This window comes from Mustela lutreola, chromosome 7, assembly GCF_030435805.1.
Source record: "Mustela lutreola isolate mMusLut2 chromosome 7, mMusLut2.pri, whole genome shotgun sequence".
NCBI lineage: Eukaryota > Metazoa > Chordata > Mammalia > Carnivora > Mustelidae > Mustela > Mustela lutreola.
In genome coordinates, this window is record NC_081296.1 from 16,608,277 (window position 1) to 16,625,891 (window position 17,615).

General features: G+C 34.3%; 1 non-coding gene across 1 annotated transcript; it reads right to left on the reverse strand.

Annotated features, from left to right (window-relative positions):
• Positions 1–7,359: 7,359 nt before the first annotated feature.
• LOC131837413 (U6 spliceosomal RNA) lies at positions 7,360–7,466 on the reverse strand. Its single transcript, XR_009356025.1, has one exon. It is a non-coding gene; the product is annotated as a U6 spliceosomal RNA (small nuclear RNA).
• Between the last annotated feature and the right edge of the window lie 10,149 nt (positions 7,467–17,615).

Genomic DNA, 17,615 nt, shown 5'->3' on the forward strand with positions numbered 1-17,615 from the left:
TATGATCACCTCAATATATGCAGAAAAGGCATTTGACAAAATTCAACACCCTTTCATAATAAAAATACTCACCTAACTGGGTACAAAAAGAATACACATCAACACAATAAAAACCACATATTCTGTGGAAGGATTCAAGGTGGCAGAGAAGTAGCAGGCTGAGACGACTTCAGGTAGCAGGAGATCAGCTAGATAGCTTATCTAACCATTGAAAACACCTACAAATCCAATGGGAGATCAAAGAGAAGGAGAGCAACAATTCTAGAAACAGAAAATTGATCACTTTCTGAAAGGTAGAACCGGCAGAAAAGTGAACCCAAAGAACAGGAAGGTAGAACGCAGGGGGAGGGGCCAGCTCCCGGCAAGTGGTGGAGCAATGGAGCAGAAAATCAGGACTTTTTAAAAGTTTGATCCACTGAGGGATATCACCTCAGAGGCTAAACCAGAGTGAAGCCTAAGTGGGGTCAGCATAGCCCCAGGTATCTCAGGGTCAAAGAAGGACCAGGGGTATCTGAGTGTCACAGAACTCACAGGTATTAGAGTGGGGAAGCCAGCTACAGAGACAAAGCTGAGGAGTGAGCTCTCAACCCAGGGTTACTTTGAACCAGGCATAGGCAGGGTGAGCTTGGAGCATGGCCAAGGGCCAGGGACATGGGAGTAATTGAGCTCTTTTCTCCAAGCATGGCCAGAGGCCAGGGAGATGAGAATGACCAAGGACTTTTCTCCAAGTGCGAATGACAGAGCGCTTTTCTCCAAGCATGGCCAGAGGCCGGGAAGATGGGAGTGATTAAGCACTTTTCTCTGAGGGTGCCCTGAGGAGTGGGGCCCTGAGCTCTCCACTCCTCTGGGCCGGATTGTGAGACCGCCATTATCATTCCATCATCCAGAACTCTACGGAAAGCCTTCAGGGAACAAAAGCTTCTGGATTACTTAGCCCTACCCCAGGTAAGGGCAGGACAAGTCCATCTCGGGCAAAGACACTTGATAATCAATACAACAGGCCCCTTCCTCAGAAGACCAACAAGAAACCCAGCCAAGATCAACTTCACTTACTAAGGAGAACAGTGGAATTCCAGAGGAGGAGAAAGCAAAACAAGGAATTCATGGCTTTCTCCCAATGATTCTTTAGTCTTGCAGTTATATATTTTTTCTTTTTTCATCGGATAATATATTTTTTAACTTTTACCCTTTCCTCTTTGAATGATTTTTTTAACTAGTTTGTTTTTAAAATACCTTAAAAAATAATAATCTATTTTAAACCGTCATTATTATAGTCATATTTTATCCTCCATTGTATCTAACAATATATTTTTTTACATATAGGGTTTTTCTTCTAAAAAATTTGGGGTATAACTTCTCCAAATAGATCAAAATATACCCTAAATCTAGCTCCAAGATTGTTCTAGTGTCCAGCCTGATCAAATTCTCTCCAGTTTTTTTTTCTTTATTGTCCCAACCAACTTGCTCTATCAACTTATGTTTTAGAAATTAAATTTTTTCCTCATTTTTATAGGATTATTCCATCCCTTCATTGTGCCTACCCTTATATGTCTTTCATCCTTTAAGATAGTGGGAGGTAGTTTCTTCAAAGAGACCAAAATACTCCCAAAATTAAGTGAGTGACCCTGTTCTAGTCACAAGTTTAATATAAATATATATATATTTATATATTTATATATATTTATATATATATATATTTAGTATAAATATATATATATAATATATATATTTTATTTCTTTTTTAATATTTTTTCCTTGTTTTCTTTTTTTTTAAACTTTTTTTTCCCCCTTGAACTTATTTTTTATCCCCTTTTGTTCTCCCACAACTTGGGGTCTCTTCTGATTTGGTTAAAGCACATTTTCCTGGGGTCTTTACCACCCTTTTAGCATTTAATTGCTCCTTTGTATATTCTTATCTGCTTAAAATGACAAGGTGGAAAAACTCACCACAAGAAAAAGAACAAGAGGCAGTACCAAAGCTAGGGACCTAATAAAAACAGACATTGGTAATATGACAGAACTAGAGTTCAGAATGACAAGTCTCAGGGTTATAGCTGGGCTCGAAAAAGGCATGGAAGATATTAGAGAAACCCTCTCCAGAGAGATAAAAGCCCTTTCTGGAGAAATAAAAGAACTAAAATCTAACCAAGTTGAAATCAAAAGAGCTATTAATGAGGTGCAATAAAAAATGGAAGTTATTACTGCTAGGATAAATGAGGTAAAAGAATTAGTGATATAGAAGACCAAATGATGGAGAATAAAGAAGCTGAGCAAAAGAGAGACAAACAAATACTGGACAACGAGGAGAGAATTTAAGAGATAAGTGAAACTATAAGATGACACAACATTAGAATAATTGGGATCCCAGAAGAAGAAGAAAGAGAGAGGGGAGCAGAAGGTATATTGGAGATAATTTTTGTAGAGAATTTCCCTAATATGGCAAAGGGAACATACATCAAAATCCAGGAGATGCAAAGAATGACCCTCAAAATCAATCAAAATAGGTCCACACCCCGCAACCTGATAGTAAAATTTACAACTGTTAACGACAGAGGGAAAATCCTGAAAGCAGCCTGGGAGAAGAAGTCTGTATAGTACAACAGTAAAAACATTTGACTGGCAGCAGACTTATCCACAGAGACCTGGCAGGCCAGAAAGAACTGGCATGATATATTCAGAGTGTTAAGTGAGAAAAACATGCAGCCAAGAATACTATATACAGCTAGGCTAACATTGAATATAGAAGGAGAGATTAAAAAGCTACCAGGACAAACAAAAGCTGAAAGAATTTGCAAACACCAAACCAACTCTCCAGGAAATATTGAAAGGGGTCCTCTAAGCAAAGAGAGAGCCTAAAAGTAGTAGATCAGAAAGGAACAGAAACAATATACAGTAACAGTCACATTATAGGCAATACAATGCCACTAAATTCATATCTCTCAATAGTTACCCTGAATGTAAATGGCCTAAATGCACCAATCAAAAGATACAGGGTATCAGAATGGATAAAAAGCAAAACCCATCAATATGCTGCCCAAGAAACTCATCATAGACCCGAAGACACCCCCAGATTTAAAGAGAGGGGGTGGAAAACAATTTACCATTCTAATGGACATCAGAAGAAAGCTGGGGTGGCAATCCTTATATCAGATCAATTAGATTTTAAGCCAAAGACTATAATAAGAGATCATGAAGGACACTATATCATACTCTGTCCAACAAGAAGACCTAACAATTTTAAATATCTATGTCCTTAACATGGGAGCAGCCAACTATATAAACCAATTAATAACAAAATCAAAGAAACACATTGACAATAATAAAATAATAGTAGGGTAATTTAACACTCCCCTCATTGAAATGGACAGATCATCCAAGCAACTGATCAACAAGGAAAAAGGCCTTAAACGACACACTGGACAAGATGGACATCACAGGTATATTCAACACATTCCAACCCAAAATAACAGAATACACATTCTTCTCTAGTGCACATGGAACATTCTCCAGAATAGACCACATCCTGGGTCATAAATCAGATCTCAATCATTATCAAAAGATTGGGATCATCCCCTGCATATTCTCAGACCACAATGCTCTGAAACTAGAACTCAATCACAAGAGGAAACTTGGAAAGAACACAAATACATGGAGACTGAACAGCATCCTTCTAAAAAATGAATTGGTCAACCAGGAAATTAAAGAAGAATTGAAAAAATTCATGGAAACAATGATAATGAAAACAAAAGTGTTCAAGATCTGTGGGATACAGCAAAGGCAGTCCTGAGAGGAAAATATAAAGCTGTACAAGCCTTTCTCAAGAAACAAGAAAGATCTCAAATACACAACATAACCCTACACCTAAAGGAGTTGGAGAAAGAACAACAAAGAAACCCTAAACCCAGCAGGAGAAGAGGAATAATAAAGATCAGAGCAGAAATCAATGACATAGAAAACAAACAACAACAAAAAAATCCACACCAACAACAACAAAAAAAAAAACCCATTGAACAAATCCACGAAACTAGGAGGTGGTTCTTTAAAAGAATTAATAAGATTGGTAAACCCCTTTCCAGACTTATCAAAAAGAAAAGAGAAAGGATCCAAATAAATAAAATCATGAATGAAAGAGGAGAGATTACAACCAACACCAAAGAAATACAATCAATTATAAGAACATACTATGAGCAACTCTACACCAACCAATTCAACAATCTGGAAGAAATGGATACATTCCTAGAGACATATAAACTACCACAACTGAACCAGGAAGAAATAGAAAACCTGAACAGACCTATAACCAGTATGGAGATAGAAACAGTCATCAAAAATCTCCAAACAAACAAAAGCCCCGGGACAGACGGCTTCCCAGGGGAATTCTACCAAACATTTAAAGAAGAATTAATTCCTATTCTCTTGAAACTGTTCCCAAAAAATAGAAATGGAAGGAAAACTTCCAAACTCTTTTTTTTCTGAGGCGAGCATCACCTTCATCCCAAAACCAGACAAGGATCCCATCAAAAAGAGAACTTCAGACCAATATCCTTGATAAATACAGATGCGAAAACTGTCACCAAAATACTAGCCAATAGGATTTAACAGTACATTAAAAGGATTATTCACCACGACCAAGTGGGATTTATTCCAGGGCTACAAGGTTGGTTCAACATCTGCAAATCAATCAATGTGATACAACACATTAATAAAAGAAAGAACATGAACCACATGTTACTCTCCATAGATGCTGAAAAAGCATTTGACAAAGTGCCGTATCCCTTCCTGATTAAAACTCTTCAAAGTGTAGGGATAGAGGGCACATATTATCAATATTATCAAAGCCATCTATGAAAAACCCACTGCAAATACCATTCTCAATGGAGAAAAACTGAATACTTTTCCGCTGAGGTCAGGAACATGGCAGGGATGTCCGTTATCACCACTGCTATTCAACATCATACTAGAAGTCCTAGCCTCAACAATCAGACAACAAAAAGAAATTAAAGGCATCCAAATTTTGCCAAATGGGCAAAAGAGAAGTCAAACTATCACTGTTTGCAGATGATATGATACTGTATGTGGAAAACTTAAAGGACTCCACTCCAAATCTGTTCTAACTTGTATAGGAATTCTGTAAAGTGTCAGGATATAAAATCAATGCACAGAAATTGGTTGCATTCTTTTATACCAACAAGACAGAAGAAATAGAAATTAAGGTGTGAATCCCATTTACAATTGCACCCAAACCCTTCAGATACCTAGGTACAAACCTAACCAAAGAGACAAAGAATCTATACTCAGAAAATGCTAAAGCACTCATGAACGAAATTGAAGAAGACACAAAGAAATGGAAAAATGTTCCATGCTCCTGTATTGGAAGAACAAATATTGTGAAAATGTCTATGCTACGTAAAGCAATCTACACATTTAATGCAATCCCTATCAAAATCCCATCCATTTTTTTCAAAGAAATGGAACAAATAATCCCAACATTTATATGGAACCAGAAAATACCTCAAATAGCCAGAGGAATATTGAAAAAGAAAGCCAAAGATGTTGGCATCACAATTCCAGACTTCAAGCTCTATTACAAAGTTGTCATCATCAAGATAGTAGGGAACAGTCACAAAAACAGACATAGGTCAATGGAAAAGAATAGAGAGCCCCAAAATACACCCTCAACTCTATTGTCAACTAATCTTCAACAAAACAGGAAGGAATATCCAATGGAAAAAAGACAGCCTCTTCAACAAAAGGTGTTGGGAAAATTGAACAGCCACATGCAGAAAAATGAAATTGGACCATTTCCTTACACCATACATGAAAATAGACTGGAAATGGATGAAGAGGCATAATGTGAGAAAGGAATCCATCAAAATCCTTGAGGAGAGAACAGGTAGCAAGCTCTTTGACCTCAGCAGCAGCAACTTCTTCCTAGGCACATCGCCAAAGGCAAGGGAAGCAAGGGCAAAAATGAACTATTGGGATTTCATCAGATCAAAAAGTTTTTGCACAGCAAAGGAAACAGTTAACAAAGCCAAAAGATAACTGTCAGAATGGGAGAAGATATTTGAAAATGACATAACAGATAAAGGGCCAGTATCCAAAATCTATAAAGAGCTTATCAAACTCAACACCCTAAGAACAAATAATCTAATGAAGAAATGCGCAGAGGACATAATCAGACATTTCTGCAAAGAATATATCCAAATGTCCAACAGACACATGAAAAAATGCTCCACATCACTCGGCATCAGGGAAATACAAATCAAAACCAGAATGAGATACCACCTCACACCTTTCAGAATGGCTAAAATGAACAAGTCAGTCAATGACAGATGCTGGCGAGGATGTGGAGAAAGGGGAACCCTCCTACACTGTACATGAGAATGCAAGCTGGTGCAACCACTCTGGAAAACAGCGTGGAGGTTCCTCAAAAAGCTGAAAATAGAACGACCCTATGACCCAGTGATTGTATTACTGGGTATATACCCTAAAGATACAAACGTGGCATTCTGAAGGGGCACAAGCACCCACATGTTTATAGCAGCAATGTCCACAATAGTTAAACTATGGAAAGAACCTAAATGTCCTTCAACAGATGAATCAATAAATAAGATGTGGTACAATGGAATACTATGCAGCCATCAAAAGAAATGAAATCCTGCTGTGATGACGTGGATGGAACTAGAGGGTACTATGCTTGGTGAAATAAATCAATCTGAGAAAGAAAACTATCATATGATCTCCCTGATACGATGAAGTGGAGATGCAACATAGGTGGTTTGGGGGGTATGAAAAGAAAAATAAAAGAAGATGGGATTGGGAGGGACACAAACCATAAAAGACTGAATCTCACAGAAGAGACTGAGGGTTGTTGGGGGGAGGTGTGTTGGGAGAGGATGGTGGGGGTATGGACATTGGGGAGGGTATGTGCTATGGTGAGTGCTGTGAAATGTGTAAACCTGGTGATTCACAGACCTGTACCCCTAGGGATAAAAACACATTATATGTTTATTAAAAAATTTTAAAAATCCATTAAAAAAACACATATTACAAGCCCAGAGCTAATCTCATATTCTATTAAAAAAGATTGAAAGTTTTCCCCTTAAAGATCAGAAACAAGACAAGTGTGTCCACTTTTACTACTCTCATTTGACATAGTACTGGATGTCCTAGCCAGAAAAACCAGGAGCACAAAGAAATAAAAGACTCCAAAAAAAAGGAAGAAGTAAAATTTTCTTTTTTTGTAAAAAAATCCTAAAAACTTCACAAAAAAATTTGAATAAACAAATTTAGTAAAGCTGCCAAATACAAGATCAATATATAAAAGACAAGAATTTTGTTTTGTTTTGTTTTGTTTTTAATATGGAATGCTTCCCAGTTTTTCATGTCATCCTTGTTCAGTGATCACGCTAATCTTCTCTGCATCATTCCAACTTAAGTATATGTGCTCCCAAAGTAAGCACAAGACAGGAGCATTTTAACACTCTAATGATGAACTATCTGAAAAAATAAAGAAAACAATCTAATTCAAAATAGCATCAAAAATAATAAAATACTTAGGAAAAGATTTAACTAAGAAGATGAAAGATCTGTACCCCATAAACTATGACATTGATAAAGAAATTGAAGGAGATACAAATGGAAAGATAGCCCGTATTTATGAAAGGTAAGAATTAACATTGTTAAAATGTCCATACTACCGAAAACCATCTGTAAATTCAATTCCTATCAAAACTCCAATGTTAGGGGTGCTTTGGTGGCTCAGTGGGTTAAGCCGCTGCCTTCAGCTCAGGTCATGATCCCAGGGTCCTGGGATCGAGCCCTGCATCAGGCTCTCTGCTCAGCAGGGAGCCTGCTTCCTCTTCTCTCTCTGCCTGCCTCTCTGCCTGCTTGTCATCTCTCTCTGTCAAATAAATAAATAAATAATCTTTTTAAAAAATCCAATATTATTTTTTTACAGAAGTAAGTAAAGAATCCTAAAATTTATATGAGACCATAAAAGACAACAAATAATCAAAGCAGTTCTGAGAAAGAATGAAGAAGAGAAATTACACTTCTTGATTTGAAATTATACTACAAAGCCCTCATGCTCAAAACAATAAAGTATACTGGCATAAAAACAGACCAATAAACAAGTAGAGCAGAATTGAGAGTCCAGAAATAAATCCTTTCATACAGTCACTTAATATTTGACAGGGGCCAACATATGTAATGGGTAAAGATAGTCTGTTCAATAAATGATATTTAAAACTGAATAGTCACATAAAACAGTATGAAACTGGAACCTTATATCACTCATAAATCTTAACTTGAAATAGATTAAAGACTTAAATGTGATGCATGAAACTAAATTTCCAAAAGGAATACATAGGAAAATTTCTCCTTGACATTGGTCTTGCCAATAGTTTTTGGGATACCAGACCAAAAACACAAGCAAAAAAAGCAAAAATAAATAAATGGTATTACATCAAACTAAAGTTTCTGCATTGCCAAAAAAAAAAGAGAGAGAGAGAGAAGAATGAAAACACATACACAGAATGGAAGAAAATACTTACAAATCTTATATGTGAAAACAGGTTAATAACCAACAGATACAAATAGAAAAAAATATATAATTTAAAAAATAGCAAAAGGATCTCAATAGACTTTTTTTTTTCAAAAAAGTTATATAAATGACCAACAGGAGTATTAAAAAGTGCTCAACGTAAAAACTCAGGGCAAAGCCATTATGTTGTTGTTGTTGTTTACCTCTGAAAAACACAGCAAGATATTACTACCTATTAGAATATATACTACCAAAAAATTAAAACTAACAAATTTTAGTAAATATTGGGGAAAATGGGGAACTTGTGCACTGTGACCGGGATATAAATTTGCATGGAAAACAGTATGGAGATTATTCATATTATTAAAAGTAAAATTACCATATGATTCAGTATTCCCACTTCTAGGTATATATCTAAAGGAAACGAAGTCACTATTCGAAGACATATCTGCACTCTTATGTTCATTATAAAATTATTAACTCTAAGCAAGAGATGGAAATAACTTCAGTATAGATTAATGGATGAATGAATAAAATAAATATGGTAAATATATACTATGGAGTACTACTTAACCATGAAAAATTAAGAAATACTGCAATTTACAACAGCATGGATGGATCTTGAAAGTATTATACTAAGTGAAATATTTCAAAGATTTTATATATTTTTTTATTTATGTATTATGATATCCCTTACATACAGAATCTGCAGAAAAGGCAAACTAATGGAAACTTAGACTTGAGTTGACAAGGGGTGAACCTGGAGTGGAGTAAGGTGGTGAAAGGTTACAAACTTGCAACTATAACATGAAAAAGTTCTGGGGATCTAATGTACGGCATGAAGATCATAGTTAATAATATATACATACTTTTTTATTGTGCTTCCCTTTATTAAACTTTGCATATATCACCTTCTTACAAGTTGAAAGTTTATAGCAATCTTGTAAAAAATAGGTCTGCTGCCACCATTTTTCTAACAACATTTGTTCATTTTGTGTCTCTCTGTCACATGTTGGTAATTTTTTCAATATTTCAAGTTTTTTCATTATTATTGTATTTGTTATGGTGATCTGTGATCAGTAATTATGACCCACTGAAAACTCAGAACTAGTTTACTTAAGGTATATACATTGTTTTTCTTTAAAGACATAATGCTTTTGAACAGTACAGTATAGTGTTTATTTTTTATATACACTGGGAAACATAATTTTTTATATGCACTGAGAAACCAAAAAAAAAAAAAAAACAATTTGACTTAGTTTATTGAGATAATCGCTTTATTGAGGTGGTCTGGAACAAAACCCACAAGACCTCTGAAGTTTATCTCTACTGTACTATACACATAAAAGTTGCTAAGAGAGTAGATCTTAAAATTCCTTCTGATACATGCATAAAAACAGTGGCAACTATATGAGATAGTAGATGTATTAACATTTTTATGTAGATTATATTGCAATACAAATGTATACCAATTTATCAAATTGTACAAAATTTACAAAATGTTAAAAGTTTGCAGTGTTATAAGAAATCATTTCTTAAATTTACAAATTATAATATGTCGATTATTTTTCAATAAAGCTGGAAAAAACTTTTTGTAGAATTAATCTATTTTTCAAAATAGGACGTAAGGAAGTAGAAACTGCAACTAACTCTGAAATAATAGAATATAAAATCCATTTTAGTTATATACACTGTGACAATACTATTACTTAGTTTACAATGAAGGAATACTTATGAAGCATGAAGGATGGTCTATAAATAAGGCTGAAAGAGCTCAGTTTTAAGGTTTAAATTTAAAATCTTCTTTTGAAATACTGAACTGACCACCCAGTTTCCCAAACATAAATGTCTTAACTGCATGAATTTATTTCATACAACACTATCATCTAGTTTCATAAGAAAGCAGCATGCAAATATTGAATAAGACAGACTTGCTTAAGTTTCAACAGTAAAGGATATTTCCCTAAAAATAAATAGAAGAAAACTCAGCATATTTATCATGATAATTATTATTCATAATGAGATTCATATTGAATTAGGGAATATATATCCTCAGAGAGGGTAAAGTAAAATGAAATTTATTTTGGTAAATGTGTCTATGAATAGTCAATACAATGCCTCAATATAAATGAATATTTTGAACAATTTAATTACTATTATTAGAATTATTATAAGTATAAAAATAGCTATCATTTTAGCATGGAACATGAGACTCTCAGGCTCCATGCTTCATTACATCCACACAACAACTCTGCATAATAAGTATTATCATCACCATTTCATGGGTGAAAAAACTGAGACTAACACATTTAGATAACTGGTTTATGATTACATGGCTAGTAAAGATGCATCACACTAATTTAGGCTTTATGATTTCAGAATTGTACTCTTTCCACTGCACATTCTATTACTCTGTAAATACTTGGCTTGTTTTCATTTAGTTCTTCAATTTTATTCATGTGGTGATGGCTTAAAGCTTCATTTAAAGGAAGATTAAAAAATTCATTTAACCAAAAGCTCCCAAGAATTAAAAATGTCATGGATCTAATGTAGACATGGATATCATTAGTTAATGGGTAACTATATATTTTCCACTCTAGTGAGATAACAGAGTATTTTTCTAAGTTTTAGTCTCTGAGTGTTAAAAAGGACTTTGTTAAAATAGAAATATTTAGATAAGGGTGATCAAAAGTCTAGATCAATATTAGGATAAATATAAATATAAATATAAATATAAGATAAATATTAGGAAACTGAGGAAACAAATGGAGATTTGAACACTGAGCTATGATATAATGAATGGTTTAAAGTATTTAGTAGAGTATAGAAAAGCCCTTTAAAGCCTGGTCTTAGCCTAGCATTGCAGCTTCTGGTATATCTATCTATCTATCTATCTATCTATTATCTATCTATCTATCTATCTAGATATAAATTGGAAAACTTTTTTAACTTAAAGATTTTGAGAAATAGAACATAATCAGCACCATAGAAGATCTCTTTATGAAAACAACCTAGTCCCTCCTCCCAGTTTGTTAATATTCTCTCTTATTTAATGTAACATTGTGCAAATATACCACTACTGATCTGCCATTATGAATGAAATAACTATAATCATCTGTTTGCATATCCTTGTGAAAATATTCATTTAGTTCCATGTTGTATTTCTAGGAATGGACCAAATATTTTTTTATTTTTACGTTTTCTAAATATTGTCCAACTTACCTCAAATGTTTTTATTATGGGCACTGTCATTCTTTCACATTCTTCCAAGACATTTTTACTGTTGCCCAATATGGTAAGTGTGTAATAGTATGCCATTCTAGGTTTTAATTTAATTTTAATTTAATTTAATTCCAGATTCATAATAAAGATAAACAGTTTTTATATATGAGTGGCCATTTGGATTACCCTTTCTGTAAAGTACATGCTCAAGTCTTTTGATATCTTAACATTGTGTCATACTGACTCTTTAATAGTAGATTTTCTGAATGAACTTTTAGCTGTGTAGGTCTTCTCTATTTTATTTTGAACTTGTTTTCATTTCAAAATCTTTATATTTATTTTCATGATTTGCTTTTATTTTGCTTTGTCTATTATCTATATATTTATATGTTTATTTATTTATTAGCAAGCAAGAGAGAGAGAGAGCAAGTGAGAGCACAGAAAAAGAAGAGAAATGAATCTTAAGCAGGCTCCAGGCTCAGCACAGAGCCCATCTCTGGGCTCTATTTCACAACCCTGACATCATGACCTGAGCCAAAATGAAAGAAATAAAATATAATTAAGGTGTTAAAAAAAAGGAAAAAGAATTGGAGGTTTAATTAAGTGAGTCACCCAGGCACCCCTGTGGTATCTTAAATTAGCTATCATATCATTTATAAAATATTTCCAATATCATTTTTAGTTTCAGTTTTTTGTTCAATTTGCTTCCCCTCTCATTTCTTTGAGCAGAGTAATCAAGCCATTTTGCAATCTTATTGATCATTTTAATATAATACTTAATCCCATTTTGTCTATCAAATCTTGTTAATGGTTTTTCCTTGTGTGCTTTGTTACATTTTGCTATGTTCAAGACATTATATTTGAAACTCTTATTGAGTAGGGATAATTAAGAGCTATAATAATGGTATGGTCCTCCTTGGCAGGATTTTCTCTTATATCTGAGACTCTACAAGACAATCATACTCCAAATTCAGTGATTGACTTTCTCAGTTTACACAGAAGGCAAGGTAGGCTCTAGTCTTATTTCTGCTTCTCCTTGTGCTTTGGGGATCTCAACTTAAATTTGGGTTGTACCAAAGTCCTCAAATTTGATTGCTGCTGGATTTTGAATTTTGTTTCTCTAGTATCAAGAGTCTATTAAAAACACAGCTCAGTGTGTTTTAGCAGTTTCAAATGCTCTCATAGCTAAAATGGCTTCAGGGCATATATCTCTAGGCTCTCATTGTATTTCGTATTTTGGCCCAGTAATCCCTCACCTATTTTTATAATCATTCTGATATTTTTAACTTTAAAAGCTATTTTCTCTGGATTTTTAGTTGTCTTATGTAGGAGTTTTTAGATCACCATTACTAGAATCAACAACAAATATACAAGAAAATATCTACAATAGTTTATCACATCTTTATGGCTTTGAACTTCCATAAGCTGAGGCATCCTTCTCTAATCACTTAGGCAAACTCCAATTTACCCTTTAAAACAACACAAGAATTGCTTCATTTAAGAACATGTTCAGGGATGACTCTTCCCCACTGTTCTTACCAACATTCCCACACACTCTTTGCTAACCACACCTTGTTTATGACCTTTCATTAGGTATATCAGCGTCACCAGGATTTTGCTCTAGTGTACTTTTGTCCTTTAAAGCTCTAATTAAATATTAATTCCATAGAAAGTCTGTCCGTTTTCTTTCAAACCCGGGTTGGTTATTTCTTCTCATCCTTTGTCAGAAGTTACTTTATTAGAGAAACTTACAGCTGTATTGTGACTTTGGAGCCTTTACAGTTTTTTGACTGGAAAAATCACCCACCTCTAGATCTTTACACAGCTTCATAGCTGATATTATTCAAAAATCTATTCAAAACAGACTTTTAAAGGGAGTCTGTTTGGACCACTCAGTTCAAAAACCTCTTCTCAAACACTGCTCTTTTTAAAATGTGCTTATTTAGTTCAAATAAGCATCACTATTGAAGAAAAACCAGTACAATTGTTTTTTTAAGTTGGCTTACCTATTATCTATCTCTCCCATTAAAATGATTCCTCTGGGCTGGGGTTTTGTTGTGCTCATCTTAGGCCAGGCACTCAATAAATTATCTCTGATTTATTGAATTGTTTGACTCCCTTGCTAGATTCTCAACTTCATGAGGCCAAGGATTGTTCTATTCAGTCCTTCTTTATCCTCAATGTCTGTTATATTGCAGTCACTTACGTGACTAATGGGAAAAATCACAGAAAGAAAGAGTTAAAAGTACAGAAAATCCCTGTAGGTTCAATAACACAAAGCTTTCTAAAATTATTTAGCCCAGGGATTGAATACTGGCTGCACTTTTGATTATTTTTTAAATGATATTGAATTTAATTTAAATGGAAATACTTGAATGGTAGAATAATAAAAAAATTATAAAAGCAACTTGTTCCTTAACGTAAGAATTATATAGGGCTTGCTTTAGGTAGCATAGACATTTCCATAATATTTATTCTTCCAATCCAGGAGCATGGAAAATTTTTCCATTTCTTTGTGTCTTCCTCAATTTCTTTCATGAGTACTTTATAATTTTCTGAGTATAGATTCTGTGCCTCTTTGGTTAGGTTTATTCCTAGGTATCTTATGGTTTGGGGTGCAATTGTAAATGGGATGGACTCCTTAATTTCTCTTTCTTCTGTCTTGCTGTTGGTGTAGAGAAATGCAACTGATTTCTGTGCATTGATTTTATATCCTGACACTTTGCTGAATTCCTGTACAAGTTCTAGCAGTTTTGGAGTGGAGTCTTTTGGGTTTTCCACATATAGTATCATATAATCTGCGAAGAGTGATAATTTGACTTATTCTTTGCCGATTTAGATGCCTTTAATTTCCTTTTGTTGTCTGATGGCTGAGGCTAGGACTTCTTGTACTATGTTGAATAGCAGTGGTGAGAATGGACATCCCTGGTGTGTTCCTGACCTTAGCGGAAAAGCTTTCAGTTTTTCTCCATTGAGAATGATATTTGCAGTGGGTTTTTCATAGATGGCTTTGATGATATTGAGGTATGTGCCCTCTATCCATACACTTTGAAGAGTTTTGATCAGGAAGGGATGCTGTACTTTGTCAAATGCTTTTCCAGCATCTATTGAGAGTATCATATGGTTCTTGTTCTTTCTTTTATTGATGTGTTGTATCACATTGACTGATTTGCGGATGTTGAACCAACCTTGCAGCCCTGGAATAAATCCCACTTGGTCGTGGTGAATAATCCTTTTAATGTACTGTTGAATCCTATTGGCTAGTATTTTGGTGAGAATTTTCGCATCTGTGTTCATCAAGGATATTGGTCTATAGCTCTCTTTTTTGATGGGATCCTTGTCTTTTTGGGGGATCAAGGTGATGCTCGCCTCATAAAATGAGTTTGGAAGTTTTCCTTCCATTTCTATTTTTTGGGAACAGTTTCAGGAGAATAGGAATTAGTTATTCTTTAAATGTTTTGTAGAATTCCCCCGGGAAGCCATCTGGCCCTGGGCTTTTGTTTGTTTGGAAATTTTTAATGACTCTTTCAATCTCCTTACTGGTTATGGGTCTGTTCAGGATTTTTAGTTCTCCCTGGTTCAGTTGTGGTAGTTCATATGTTTCTAGGAATGCATCCATTTCTTCCAGATTGTCAAATTTGTTGGCATAGAGTTGCTCATAGTATGTTCTTATAATAGTTTGTATTTCTTTGGAGTTAGTTGTGATCTCTCCTCTTTCATTCATGATTTCACTTAGTTGAGTCCTTTCTCTTTTCTTTTTGATAAGTCTGGCCAGGGGCTTATCAATTTTATTAATTCTTTCAAAGAACCAGCTCCTAGTTTTGTTGATTTGCTCTTTTTTTTTTTTGGTTTCTATTTCTTTGATTTCTGCTCTGATCTTTATGATTTCTCTTCTCCTGCTGGGCTTAGGGTTTCTTTGAAGTGTGAAAACCTGGAGATTCATAGACCTGTATCCCTGGGGATAAAAATATATGTTTATAAAAAATAAAAAATTAAAAAAAGAAGAATTATATAGGGCATCTCTTCTAGAAGCAAAATTTTCAAATGCCAAACATCTGAAAGCATAGAAGGAGAAGTAAGAGTGTGAATTGTACTTCAATGCTCTTTTCTTTATATTCAGCAAACAGCTTCATTCACACCTTTCCAATTTTTTCAACTCTTTTGACAAAGCCTTCAGAGGAGTTACTGCTGATGACAACCATCACAGAGAAATTTTATAAAGAAAAATAATAGCATGTTTTTCCCAAATTGTTAAGGACATGGTGAAACTCTGTCAGATTCAAAGGAGGAATGTGCAATTCCATGCTCTATATAATAATAACTTATTTTAATAGTGGCTTTGCAATTTTTGAGATATATCCATTTACTGAAACTGCTAACAAATAAACAAAAACAAAGATATTAACAGGGGTCGAGACAGGAATTATCTAATCTAAAAATAGCACATGTTCACAGAATACACAACACATATCCCAAGTACTACTATAGGTTTCAAGTAATAGTCAAAAGAATAGTAAAAATGATTCAGACGCTACCAGTCAAATCATAAATGGGACCTTAACTGTAAAACCTTATCTTTAGATCAAAGCAGGTAATTGGGTGCTGAAGATACATTATAGAACTAATATGTTATAAAACTCCTCTGAAATGAGTCATTTATTCCATCACTTTTCCTGCACAGCTGCTGACCCATGTTTTGGTTCCTGGAAATAGCTGCTACCCTGTCATACTTCTTAAAAGCACATATATTGATAACTCTACTCATTCCTCCATTCCTCTGTGACTGTCACTGTGTTAAAATGTGAAGCCAGCTGACTCACTTGTATTGGTAACTTGTAGAAATAATAAAGTAGATGAGTTTGCAAAGTATTTTGTCATTTCTAAAAATGCAAACACCAAATTACATTGAAATCATAAAGGGTGTTTCAGGGAGAGCTGTAGGATGTGGTTTCTTGTGTAATCCACAGAGATTAGCTCCAACACATATTTAAACTCTCCTCTAGGAGCAACCTTAGTGGTAAAGCAAGAAGATAAACAGATGTATACACACTCTGGCACAAAATTATCACTGATGTTTGGCTTCCTACTCTCCTCGTGTTACTTATTTATCTTAACTTCTCTCTGAAATCAGGGAACAAATAATCTCAATCAGTTGACATTTTTCTACTGAATTACCCAATAGTCTGATCATACCCCTAAGACTTTTTAAAATTAGTTCACTCATAATCCCAAATCTGCTTTGCCTCCTCAGGTCAGTACACTGTAATTTGATTTCAAAATGAGGACAGTTGTCAGTAATGCCACATTCATTGATCTATTTTACAATTCCATGTACTTAGAACTATGAAAATATGTTCATAACATCCATTCCAATAAGCCACCCTAAATTTATTATCATGAAACAAGACCTCAAGAAAGAGAATTCAAAATCATCCATGTATTTGCAATTTATTGCAATAAAGCCTTTATCAATAGACTTCCCTGTGCACATGGTGGTCAAATTGCTGGTGAAAACCAGCCAGATCTATTACAAGCTTTCTCATGGCTTCTAGGTAACCCAAGTGAGCCTTTATTGATACTGGAAGGGATAAAGCAGGGAAGGGATAAACAGTGATGTAAGAATTGGCTAGACAAAAGTAATGACTCTCATTACAAACTGAGTATTTTAAAGCAAAGGAGCCTGTTGGGAATATTGTTTTATAAAATAGTGGTATATTTTTACTAACTTTTTAAAATTCAATTAGTTAACATATAGTGTACCATTAGTTTCAAATGTAGATTTCAGTTATTCATCCATAGCATATAATAGCTAATGCTCAGTACTTACTGTTATAACTTCTTGAAA